The 14,136-nt window shown below is 36.9% G+C and overlaps 1 long non-coding RNA gene across 1 annotated transcript in view; it reads right to left on the bottom strand.

Moving 5' to 3' along the window:
* LOC114679396 (uncharacterized) overlaps positions 1–14,136 on the bottom strand; it is a 28,068-nt gene that overhangs the window by 13,734 nt on the left and 198 nt on the right. The gene's annotated exons all lie outside the window — the stretch shown is intronic.

Genomic DNA, 14,136 nt, shown 5'->3' with positions numbered 1-14,136 from the left:
TTTTGCCTACGTTTTCTTCTAGTAGTATCATAGTTTCAGGCTTTACATTTAAGTCTTCAATCCATTTCGAGTTGAATCTTATATATGATGAGTCATAAGGGTCTTGTCTCATTCTTCTACAGGTACATATCCAATTTTTCCAGCACCGTTTATTGACAAGACTGCCTTTTCATCGATGTGTGTTCTTGGCACCTTCGTCAAAAATCATGTAGGTGCATGAATTTATTTCTTGGCCCTCTTTCTGTTACATTGGTCTATGTGTCTGGTTTGCTTTTTGTTTATTTTTTCTTGCCAGTACCACACTTTTTTGTTGTTTCCACAGCCTGTAGAATGCATATATTCTGAAGTCAGGTAGTGTGATGCCTCCAGGTTTGTTATTTGCTCAAGATTGCTTTGACTATTTAGTCTTTTGTAGTTTCATATGAATTTTAGAAGTTTTTTTTTTTCTATTTCTGTGAAGAATGTCATTGGTATTTTGATAGGGATTCCATTAAATCTGTAGCTTTTTTTGGGTAGTATGGCCATGTTAACAATATTAATTATTTCAATCCATGAATGTGGGATATTATTCCACTTATTTGTGCCCTCTTTAATTTCTTTCATCAGGGTTTTATAGTTTTCACTATAGTGATCTTTCACTTCCTTTGTTAAGTTTATTTCTAGGTATCTTATTTTGAGGAGTAGCTATTGTAAATGAAATGGTTTCATTGATTTCTTTTTTTATATAGCGCACTATTAGTGTGTGAAAACAACACTGATTTTTGTATGCTGAGTTTGTGTCTATCCTGGAACTTAACTGAATTTGTTTATTATTTCCAACAGTGTTTTCATGGAGTCTCTATAACTTTCTACATATGTAATCATGTTCTCTGCAAACAGGGACAGTTTGACTCTCTACTGCCCAGTTTGGATGCCCTCTATTTCCTTGTCTTGCTTCATTGCTATGGCTAGGACTTCCAGTACTTTGCTGTATAGAAGTCATGAAATCGTGCAACCTTGTCTTTTTCCTGATCTTAGAGAAAACCCTTTCATCTTTCCTCATTCAGTATGATGTTGGCTGTGGGTTGATTATTTACGGCCTTTATTGTGGTGAAGTTCACAACTTCTATACCTCATTTGTTGAAAGTTTTTACCTTTAAGAAATGTTAAATTTTGTCATAATGCTTTTTCTGCACATGTTGAAAAGATAATATGGGTTTTTATCTTTTTAAATTTATGTTTTTAAGCTTCAGGGTACATGTGCAGGATGTGCAGTTTTGTTACATAAGTAAACATGTGCCATGGTGGTTTGGTGCACCTATTAAGCCATCACCTAGGTATTAAGCCCAGCATGCATTAGCTCTTTTTCCTAATGCTCTCCCTCCTGCCCTCCCCCAAGAGGCCCCAGTATGTGTTGTTCCCCTCCCTGCATCTATATATTCTCATTGTTCAGCTCCCACTTGTAAGTGAGAACATGTGGTATTTGGCTTTCTGTTCCTGTGTTAGTTGGCTGAAAATAATGGCTTCCAGCTTCACCTATGTCCTTACAAAGGCCATGTTCTTGTTCCTTTTTATGGTTGCATAATATTCCATAGTGTATATGTTCCACATTTTTTTTATCCAGTCTATCACTGATGGGCATTTGGGTTGATTCCTTGTCTTTGCTATTGTGAATAGTGCTGCAGTGAACATACACATGCATGTATCTTTATAGTTGAATGATCTATATTCCTCCGGTTATATACACAGTAATGGGATTGCTGTGTCAAATGGTATTTGCGGTTCTAAATCTTTGAGGATTCGCCACACTGTCTTCCATAATGGTTGAACTAATTTACATTCACACCAACAGTGTAAAAGTGTTTCTATTTCTTCACAGCCTCACCAGCATCTGTTGTTTCTTGACTTTTTAATAATCGTCATCTGACTGGCTTGAGATGGTGTCTCATTGTGGTTTTGATTTGCATTTCTCTAATGATCAGTGATGTTGAGATTTTTTTCATATGTTTGTTGCCTGCATGAATGTCTTCTTTTGAGGAGTGTCTGTTCATGTCCTTTACCCACTTTTTAATGGGGTTGTTTGTTTCTTGTAAATCTATTTAAGTTTCTTATAGATTCTGAATATTAGACCTTTGTCAGATAAATAGATTGCAAAAATTTTCTTTCATTCTGTAGGTTGTCTGTTCACTCTGATGATCATTTCTTTTGCTGTGCAGAAGCTCTTTAATTAGATTCCATATGTCAATTTTTGCTTTTGTTGCAATTGCTTTTGGTGATTGCATCATAAAATATTTGCCCATACCTATGTCTTGTATGGTATTGTCTAGATTTTCTTCTGGGTTTTTATAGTTTGGGGTTTTACATTTAAGTCTTTAATGCATCTTGAGTTAATTTTTGCATATCTGGGTATCACCTGGTTATCACCAGTAGAAGTTGCAGAACAGCAAAACTGCTGTCTGCTCCTTCCTCTGGAAGCTTCATCCCAGATGGACACTGACCTAATGCCAGCTGGAACTCTCCTGTATGAGGTGTCTGGCAACCCCTGTTGGGAGGCTTCACCCAGTCAGGAGGCATGGATCAGGGACACACTTAAGGAAGCAGTCTGTCTCTTAGTGGAGCTGGTGCACTGTTCTGGGGGATGCCCCCTTGTAAGGATCACCCAGACTCTTCAGAGCTAGTAGAGAGGAAAGATTAAGTCCACTGAACCAGAGACTTTGGCCACCCCTCCCCACAGGTGCTCTGTCCCAAGGAGATGAGAGTTCTGTCTGAAAGCCCCTGGCTAGAGTTGCTGGAATTCCTGTAGGGAGGCCCTGCCCAGTGAGGAGGGATGGATCTGGGTCCCACCTAAGGAAGGAGTCTGGCAACAATTGGCCACAACCACTGTGCTACGCTCTGAGCAATAGTGCCCAGTCCAAACCTCCTGATCTATCTAGCACTGGCCAGGGGAAACTGCTGACTAGAGCCACAGTGATGGCGGTCTGGTTTTTGTCTTTTTTTTTCTTTTTCTGTTAATGTGGTATGTCACATTTATTGAATTGCATATGCTGAAGCATCCTTTTATCCCTCCAATGAGTCCCACATAATCATTGTGGATAATCTTTTCACTGTGTTGTTGAATGCAGTTTGCTAGTATCATGTCAGGAATTTTTGTATCTATGTTCATCAGGGATGTTGGCTTTTAATTTTTGTTGTTGTGTTATGTCCTGGACTGATTTTGCAATCAGGGGAACGCTGGCCTTGTAAGATGAGTTTGGAGGCATTTCTTCTCCTTAACTTTCTGTAATAGTTTGAGGATAATTGGTATTACTTCCTTTTAATTGGTAGAATTCATCAGTGAAACCATCAGATCCCAAGTTTTTTTTTTTTTCTATGAAATACTTTATTACTGATTCAATTTCCTCATTCATTATTAGTCTGTTTAGATTTTCTATTTCTTCATATTTTGGTAGGTTGGATCTGAGAATTTATCAACTTCTCTGTGTTACCAACTTTCTTCATGTGTAGTTGCTCATAATACTTGAACAACAATGGTATAGTTGCTAATAATAGTCTCAAGATTCTTTGTAATTTTTGTGAAGTCAGTTGTAATGTCTTCTCTAATTTCTAATTTTATTTATTTGAGTCTTTCCTCTTTTTTAAGTCTTGCTAAAGGTTTGTCAATTTTATCTTTTCAAAAAAAACCTCTTCATTTTATTGCTCCTTTGGATTATTTTTGTAGTCTATATTTCATTTATTTCTTCTCTGAGTTTTATTACTTTCTTCATTGTACCAATTTTGTAGTAAGTTTGTTCTTCTTTTTTAGTTTCTTGAGGTGTCACATTAGGTTGTTTACTAGAAATCATTCTACGTTTTTGAAGTAGTCATTTATTTCTAAGAATTTTCCTCATAGAACTGCTTTTGCTGTATCTCATGTTTTGGTGTGATGTGTTTCTATTCTCATTTGCCTCAAAAGACTTGTAAGTTTTCCTTTTAATTTCGCTATTTACCCATTGATTATTTAGGAGCATGTTTTCTAATTTTCATGTATACAGTTTCTGAAACTTTTTGTTGATTTTGTTTTATCAACATTCTCCCTCTATCGCCAACAATTTATATTTTGGTTATATTAATTTACGTATCTATTGTGTGTTTATTTGCCACCAATTTTAGCTATTGTTAATTTGACCTTTATTCTTCATACTAGAGGATTGAAAGCTTTGCATAGCACCATTACAGCACTGGAGTATTCTGAGTTTGATTATAAATTTACCTTTAAATGTAAGTTTTATACAATTACGTGTTTTGTGATAGTAATTATTTTCTTTCTACTGTTAGTCGTAGCACTCCCTTAAGCATTTATTGTATGGCCAGTCTTGCAGCAGTGAAGTTCCTCAACTTTTGCTTATCTGAGAAGGTGTTTATTTTGCCTCCTTTGCTGTAAAGCTTTGCTGAATACATTATTTGTGGCTTAGAGGTTTTTTTTCTTTCTCTCTTTCTTTCACAGCTCTGAATATATTATGTCATTCTCTCCTGGCCTGCAAGATTTCTGCTGAAAAATCTACTCAGTGTAATGAGGATTCCTTATATGTGACTTGATGTATTTCTCTTGTCACTTTTAGAATTCCCCCTTTATATTTGATGTTTTTATTATAATGTGCTCTGGAGGAATATTTTGAGTTTGAATATAATTGGAGATTTTTGAGCTTCATGGATCTAGTTGTTCATCTCTCTCTCCAGGTTTGGGAAGTTTTCAGCTGTCATTAAATATGTTTTCTGTGTTAAATATGTTTCTTTTTCTATCTCTTCTCCCTCTGACATTTCTATAATGCAAGTATTTTTTCACTTAATGGTGTCTCGTAAGTCCTAGAGAGTTCTCCATTCTTTTTTATTCTTATTTCCTTTTTTCCCCTGTGACTGGGTTATTTCAAAAGACCTGTCTCAAATTCAAAAAATCTTTCCTCTGCTCAGTGCAGTCTATTATTGTAGGTTTCAATTGTATTTTTTATTTTATCCATTAACATCTTCAACTCTCAGATTTATGTGTGATTCTTTCTTATTATCTCTGTCTCTTTGTTGAACTTTTCATTCATATCATGAATTGTTTTCCTGATTCTTTCAAATTGTTTGTCAGTACTCTGTTGGATCTTGCTGCGTTTCCTTAGGATTATTATTTTGAATTCCTTTTCAGGCACTTGTAAATAACCTTTCTTTGGGGTCTGTTAATGGAGAACTATTATTCTCCAAAATTATTCCTTTGGAGGTGTCAGGTTTCCTTGCTTTTTCATGTTTCTTGTGTCCCTATGTTGATGTGTGTGCATCTAGTAAAAGAGTTAATTTTTTCAATTTTATAGAGTAGCTTTAGTAGGGAGAGAATGCTTTTTCTGTATATGGGTGCTAGAGTGTTGGTTAGGTATGGTGGTACATTGGCTTTGGTTTGGGTGGATTCAGTCATGTGGCTCTGTACAGTTTCTTCAGCCATAATCCTCATCAGTGATGTCTGTAATTGCTTCAGTGGCCTAAGCTATGGGAGTTTGTGATGGTGGTGGCACAATTTTTCAAAGAATTCAAGCACTGGACCGATTGCCAGGCCAGGCATGAGTGTAGCAGGATGGCTGACTGTCCAACAGGCTCTCTGTGGGGCATATGTAGGCACAACCAGCTGTCTGACTGTGCAATTGATTCTTTGGTGAGCAAGGCTGCTGCCACATTGTCTGTCAGGTTGGGCAAGTATCGTGGACCCAGTGGGCTAGCCATCTGTGTGGCAGTTTCTCTGGGGGGTGGGACAACCATTGCATTGGCTGTCAGGCTGATGTGGTGTATATGAGTGCAGTGGGCCAGCAGCCGTGTGGCAGCTTCCCCACTGTGAAGGTGCACATGTGTCACAGGAGTTTGGGTGCCACTTGGATTTGGGGTCTTGGTTATTCCCTCAAGCCAGGAAGCTGGGGTCACGAGGCTGCGGGTACCCACATGAACATGGTGGAATGATGGCAGAACCTTTGGGAGGGAGAGAGTTAGTAGCTACTGGCCTTGAGGGCAGGATACATTCTAGCAGTGAGTCTTTCAATATGGCAGTGTGTCATAGGAGCTTAGGTCATGGGAGGAGGAGATGTAAAATGGGCTCTTACTCTGGGGCAGTGCAGCCACACACACTCCCATCAACTCTTCAAACAGGATTCAGGGCCTGTAAAAACTGGGGGATTCTCCCGTAGCAAGTATTCTTAGCATCTGTGACAGTAATGGGGACCACTGAGAGCCTCCAGCTTAGCTTTTCCTCATAAGAAGTACTCCTTGGCTCAAGTCAATCCTAGTGAAGAAAGAATGTGGCAGAAGCAGGATGCTTCACACTCCTCACTATGGCGCTATCCTGCACTTCCATGCTCTGTGGGGACTGTGCTGCCCCTCTGGTGCTTTTCAGCATGCTTTTTCAGTCACCTACTCAAAATATAGTTGTTTATTCATTGTTTCGTTCCCTTTTTATGGGATGAGCACCAGGCAACTTTTCCGCTATCTTGCTGACATCACTCTGTTAAATGTATATTTAAAGAAAGAAAAAATAAATAAAGGCTGGGGAAAAATGAATTAAGAATTCACTTTAAGAAGCTGGAGGAAAAGGACACAAGAGTAAACAAAGAAAACAGATAGGAAGAAAGTATAAATAAAAGAGCCAAAATTAATCAAGAAAAAAGGTCTAAAAGACACTGTAAGCAAGGAATAAAGATAAATGATAAAATGGAAAATATTTGGAATTCATGTTACAAAAGGCTTATTGGCAATCAGAAAACTGCAAATTAAAACAAAAAAACTAAGGTATTATTTCGCATCTTTCACACTGACAAAATTTTTAAAGTCTCACAGTAACAAATTTTGATAAGGATATGGGATAATAAGAAATTCACATACCACAATTTAAATTGTACAAACACAATAGAAAGCAATTTGGTGACCTTATAAAGTCAAAAATGCCATTCCCAGAAACTCAATAATTCTACCTTTAGTCAAGTTCTATAGCATATTTCTTGCATATATGTTCAACAGAAATGTGCAAGAATAATCATTGCTTAATTAGAAGTACAACAGAATTGGAAATGTTTATCAATTTAAGACAAAAATAATGTTAGACTTTCACAGTAAATATTACACAGCAGTTAAATTCACTAGTGCTATCAATACAAATATATATTAATACAGATAATTTTCAAAAATGTAATTTTAAGGGAAGAAAGAAAAATATGGAATGTATTTACAATAGGATGTCATATCCATAAGGTATAAAAATGTGCACCTCATGTTTTATATGTTTAATACAATTAAATATTAAAAGTACAAAATCATGGACAGGAAGGATGTAAAACTCCAGAACAGTACTTACTTTATGGGGAAGGGAAAAAGAAAATGGCTTTGCAGGGATATACAGGACCTTCTATTAAATGTGGCACATTTTCTTTAGGAAATATGGCAAAATGGTAGATTTAAGTAAATCTGGCAGTGGCTTCAGGATATTTGTTTTATTTTTCTCTAGACATATTGTGTGAGTTGTAAATATGTAATAATGAAAATAAATAAAAGAATAAAATGTACTATTTAGAGCATCTTCTAAAGTTATTTTAGTAAGAAATCTTTCCTTACTCCTTTGAAAAGAAATTAATAGAATTTTATCTGATTTGGTCATGAATTTCTAGATCTTGTTAAGTTCATAGTTTTAGAAACAAATATTTGATGTTAACAAATCATATTTTTGTGTGTGCTTTTTTTTTTTTTTTTTTTTTTTTAGAAACCGAGTCTCACTCTGTTGCCCAGGCTGGAGTGCAGTGGTGCGATCACTGCAACCTCCACCTTCCGGGTTCAAGCAATTCTTCTGCCTCAGCCTCCCAAGTAGCTGGGATTATAGGTGCCCGCCACCATGCCCAACTAATTTTTGTATTTTTAGTAGAGATGGGTTTTCACCATGTTGGCCAGGCTAGTCTCGAACTCCTGACCTCATGATCTGCCCACCTCATTCCCCCAAAGTGCTGGGATTACAGGCGTGAGCCACCGTGCCTGGCCACTTTTGTCTTTAAAACAACTTTAAGCAAGCTGCCTTTCCCTCCAGAGAAAAATATAGAAGAATAACAAGAACACACTTAAACACACAAACAGCCTCACACCTAAACAAAACATACACACATATGTGAACACATATGCACATGCCTACCCACCTATATACATGTTCATCCACACACATACACATACTCCTAATTTCTCTATAGCAATGTGATATTTACTGTACCTTACTTTACATAAAATTGTATAACTATTGTCCTTTAAAAAAAAAACACACACACAAAAACAAACAAAAAAACTGTTATCTTAGGTTCAGGAGTGTATGTCCAGGTTTGTCTTTTAGGTAAACTTGTGTCATAGGGGTTTGTTGTACAGATTATTTTGTCACCTAACTACCTATCCAGTAGTTACTTTTTCTCATCCTCTCCCTCCTCCCACCCTCCAGTGTCAAGTAGGCCCCAGGGTCTGTTGTTCCTGTCTTTGTATCCATTTGCTCGATTTACCTGCATTTACAAGTGAGAACATGTGACATTTGGTTTCCTGTTCCTGTGTCATTGTGCTAAGGATAATGGCCTCCAGCTCCATCCATGTTCCTGCAATGGACATGTTCTCATTCTTTTTTGTTGATGTATACATATCTGAGTTTGATTCTATTTGTGCTGCAGAATCATAAGACAGAGTTGTGATGAGGTATGTCTGTGGCATTGCTGGATCATGTGATCACAGCTAGAATACCATTGGTTTCTTTCACAATTCTACATTCATTTTGCGATTTAATTCACCTCTCAGATCTGAAAGTTCTGAAGGTCATCCGAGCTGCCAATTTTGTGATAAATGTTTTGTCTCCTGACATTTCAATTTACTCACTTTTAGTCATTTCTATAGGCTGCACTCATTTTAGCATTAGCATACACTTCCTTTTCAGGGAGGAAGGAAACAAACTACCCCTAATGATTTATGACTTAGAAGTTTGCATATGCTGTATTGGGAATCAGTTTTAATAATAATCTTCATGATACTATTTCATTTATGGTTCATATATAATATGGCAATAGCTCAATTCCTGTAGGTAAACACAATTTGACATTTAACAGAAAATTAAAGTATTGGGAAATGAGCTTTTTTAAAAAAAAAAAATGGGCCATCTAATAAGATCTATTTGTTGAGCTGATATTGTTTCTAGTGATTAAGTTAAGTTTTAGTGTTGCCTAAAGTGTTTCTCTTGTGGCGAATGATTGAGAAAATAATTATAATGGGCTATGTCTTTGACAGAGTCTATAAACACTGAGATGGCAGCACATGATTAAATTTATGTTCAGATTGTAGAAATCGTTGCTGCTTAAGAAGAGAACAAGCATATTGATCTTCGAGAGTGAAATAAGGCAAGATGAAAGGAATAATTAAATCTGGCGGTATTGGTGTTCCCATCCATAGCAATACAATTATACAAATTGCATCTCCCCTCACCTTGCCCCTCCTTCTTCTCCTCTTCAAGTTTAAACTCAAGACCTCCTAATCAAATGTTGTAAAAAAGATTTTGTTTTTATTTGCCTTGCTAAATCAGCCTGTTTTCAGCAGAAAAAGGCTTTGGCATGATCCCTGAAAAATATTCTCTTGTAATTTCTATTTGAGGTGGAAACATGAAGAATGCTTAAGCCTGTTTTAATCATTTTGCATGACTCCTCTTTGGTCCTGAAACCCTGTGACTAATATAGGTACTTGGGGAGGTAAACAATGAACTCATATAGGCCAGTAAGGTACAATTTAATGCCAAGGCAATCATTGTGACCTACTGTAGAGTGGTAGGGGAACATCTGGGGTTGTGATTCTTCAAGATAAAAATAAAAATAGTAATAATAATAATAATAAATCCCTATGGGTCTAAGCCAAGCTTTGTTTGAGATGAAAAATTCAGAATTCCTCTCTAGTAACCGTCATGTACTAGATTTCACCTAGAATGTCTAGGAATGACTCAGAATATATAAGAAATTCTGGGAGATAAATCCTTTTTTAAAAAAAATCTAGGCTTTCCTTTGATTGGGAAAATGACTCAATTTAGAAGGAATTACCATTCCTTTTAGAGGCAGTGGGTTGGAGGATCCTTCTGTTTGAACACCAGGATCTCCCTTGTAAAGCTGTTCTGCTCGCTAGTCTTTTACTCTGAGAACTACTCACTCTCTTATTTGTCTTGTCAATATTGCAATTTCATGTTTCTTCCGCCTGCTCAGCAGTTAATCCAGTTGAATGTCAATCTGCTCCTTTGTATGATACCAGTGTGATGCTAAGTTAATGTTCACAGTAACCATGATGCAAGCCTTCATTTTTACCTAGATCTCATACGTTAATGGCACTTTCCATATCCTCATTTCTCTTGCATCTGGAAATTTCTCCATTGGTCCCCTTCATACATCACTATTTGTTCATCACTGTTTCTGGAATATAATCCCTTAATATGCTCCATGAAAAGTAAACTATGGAAAAGTAAATTTGAGAAATACTGCAGTCCAGTCAGTCCTGCACTGTTAAATGTGGTAGCCACTCACTATGCATGGCTGTTGAGTGCTTGAAATGTGGCTAGTTCGAATTGAGATGTGCTGCAACTTCAAAGTAGACACTGATTTTGAACACTCACAATGAAGAAAAATATAAAATGTCTCAATAATTTTTATATTGACTAAATGCTAAAATGATAACATTTTTGATATACCAGGTTAAGAAAATATTATTAAAATAAATTTATAATTTTTTTATTTTGCCTTCTGGAAAATGTGGCTCACATTATAAATAACTGAGAAAATCTCCAGAATGGCACCACTGTAGTCACTTTTGGAAATCTACAATATATAATTACATAATAAGAGTTCTGAGGTCTCACAATAATAAACTCTGTTTAACTTGGTTAAAACCTGTATTTCCTGTATCTCATTGACCATGGGATTTATTTTAACATAAAAACTATACATACTCTCCAACAGCTAGTAGTTTAAATAAACCCACTTCGGAAAACAGTGTTTAAGGCTCAAGGGATGAGAAACCTTGATTCTATTTTTTCTGTGTTGCATGCTTCCTGATTCTCAGTAAGATACAGAGGGCAGGGGTTTGAGAGTCCAAATGCCTATCTGTTTAGTCCAGATATCACAAATATGCCTGGTATTCCTGATATTAATACAAATTAGTTACTTAGCTTTATTGATAAAAATATCTGTGAAAGTATAAGTGGAATTCAACTTCATAAATGTGCTAATGGCTCTTCTCCATCATGAACATTAACCTTCATTTGGGATTTGGCAGTGTTGAATACATATGTAAATGTAATGATTTGATGGCATAAGAGAATGGAATTTCTATTATAATCATAATAGGCACTTAAAACCTTGTCTGTAGTTATCCTGAATCATAGAAGAAGTGAAATAGTCAAGATCATGGTAAAAAGGACTGAAGAAAAAAGTCATAATAATAAAATATTAGTTAATTTTGAAACAATTTTCATATCCCAGCACTTTGCTGAGCACTTTATTAACCCCGTCTCAATTAATTCTTACAATAACTTTATTAGTTAGAGACACATTCTCTCCATTTCACCGACAAGGAAACTGAAGTTTGGAAGAGTTAAGTAACTTGATCAGAGTTTCATAGCCAATAAATTATGGAGCCGTGAACTCGGAGCCTACATCTTAATTGCTGTGACAATTATACGGTAGCGTATGCATGTATAAACCTCCTTCCAGGGAAAACCCCCAAGGACTGAAAGGGAGCAAGGTGTGTGTATGTGGCCAGGGGGAGAGAAGGGGGACTTTCAATTTCTTTTTCTCCTTTATAAAAATCTATGCAATGTTACCACAAATATGCCTTCATGTTGGTTAGGAGAGGGCAAAAAAATATTTATTTGTAACCCTTAGACTTTTTTTTTCCTGGAACCTCCCCATTAATATTAAATAGTCTTTATCTACACAGGCTACATTTTCCCCAGACAGACCAGTCTTCCTGTACATTAGATGAGAAATATGGCTGATTTCAAAACTTGCAGTACAGTGAATATGCCTTGTCTTCTCTCACCGTACTGCTTTGACAAATACTACTCTCTCAGCTGAGAATGTCTTCTTTTTTCATCTTTCTTTGCTTCTTTTTTTATCTCCTTACTCAAACTGTTTCCACAAATCCCATCCCAGATGTCACTGCCTCCAGGGACCTTTACCTAAATCAAATCATCCTCTACTCCAAGTTGGCTTAGATGAGCCACCATCACCACAATGGGTATCTTTAACCTGATGTATTTTGCCCTATGAAAAAAAACCTATCATACTATTTTGAAATGTAATAGTAAGATGGGCCTAGTAGTGGGTATTTGTCACCTGGATCTAAGCTCTCTTTTAATGTTTAAGAAATGCTTTTCACTTAGTCACTTACAAGAGTAGGTAAAAAGTAGAGCTTACTTCTTTATGATACAGTATAGTACAGTTCAGTGGAAGATTTGGATGTGCCCAGACAGAGTGGTAAGCCTCAACAGAGAATTTCAAATAAGGTCTGCAAGGTTTGAGAGGGAAGTCATGCCCATTTGAAAAAGTTACAAGACTTTGTTAGAGTCAGCTCTTCCCCTTGTAACTAAACATATAATTATGGGTTCATTGATGAGTGTATGTACTGGGCAATTCACTGCAAACTAGGTTTAATCTATACATTAACCAGAAAGTCAGGGATGCCCTGAATCACTCCATCATCATATGAAAGCAGTACAAAGAAGGCCTGGATTAGGCAAGTCCTGAAAGCATAATTATTTTGCATGAGCAGAAAGCTTTTAACCCAGTGCAACTGACGTTAACCAAACCTCCTTCAGCTCCTACCTGTTGGTTATTTCCTAGATTCGTTGATTGAGAAAAAAAAAAACATTCCAACTGAATTTACACAACACGTTAGGTTCTCCAGAAGTAGATGCTGAGATGGAGTCTGGAATGCAGAATGTTTGTTAGGAATCAATACCTGCTAAAGGGAGAGATGAAAAGCAGGATTGAGCACAGGAAGAAGTCAAACAGTGATAGAAGATAAACAAAACTTGGTCAACCCCATGGAGAACTTAAAAGCATATTCATCACGATTACCCTGCTTTGGGCCCAAATAACGAGGCCTTTATATTTCTACTTCACTCAGTCATTGAACATGGGCTTCCCTAGACAAAGTTCTGTCCTTGGACAAGATGGCTCTTGCACTTGAGGCAAACCCTGAAGGAAGTGACAACTGAAGCCTCTCAGATGATAGATGAGGCAACTGATTTTTTTCTTAAAAGAGGAAATAAATCCTTCTGATGAGGCAGAACTTTGGATAGTATATCTGATTGTTCACTATTCCTTGAAGGAATTAAGGCCTCAGTGAAGACTCTGCATCCTGAGATAACAAAATTGGAAGACTGATGTCAAAGTGGCTTAGTGGAGCATGGATGGACCTCTTGGAATGGGCTAAAAAAATGGAAGAAACTTGGTTCTTATATGACTGTTCATCAGAAGGCCTTCTTGGTGGGGAAGGCTTTCAATCATCAGGTGGCTTTCAATAATCAGCATCACTCTCCTTGTGAATGTTGATCAGCCTCTTTCCATAATCTCTTTTACCCCTAATCAATAGGCTCAGAAACAAAGCAGACTTGGTGTCAAGGATAAAAGAGATGTCGGAGCCTAACATTATAGACCTCACCTCCCTAAAGCTGTTTACTTCCACTGATAAGTAATCAGTCAGTGAGTAGCAGAAGCCAATGTTGAGTGACCTCCCTTACGCTCCCCCTTCAATGTGGAATACTGTCTAAGAGGAGCCATTCATTTACTGAATTTCAGTTACACTGGATCCTTGATGTGGAAGGGATGGAAACTGGCTATTTGGTGACTGTTTTGTTTTCTCTGCACACCATACTAAAAAGCCGTATCACCAAGTGAAGAATCACAGAATACCCTATTAAACAGGTGGTATATCACAAACATTGCTTCTAACCAAGGAACACTCACTTTATGGGAAATGAGGTAAAGACGGTGGCTTAGAACTGCATTCTCTAAAAGAAGCTGGACATGGAAAACAGTGGCATGGCATATTAAAAGACTCAGGCACTATACCAGCAGTAAATTCTCTGAATGATTACCTGATATATAATGCTATTTC

Source organism: Macaca mulatta, chromosome 7, assembly GCF_049350105.2.
Source record: "Macaca mulatta isolate MMU2019108-1 chromosome 7, T2T-MMU8v2.0, whole genome shotgun sequence".
NCBI lineage: Eukaryota > Metazoa > Chordata > Mammalia > Primates > Cercopithecidae > Macaca > Macaca mulatta.
This window is presented reverse-complemented; position numbering and strand designations above follow the sequence as displayed.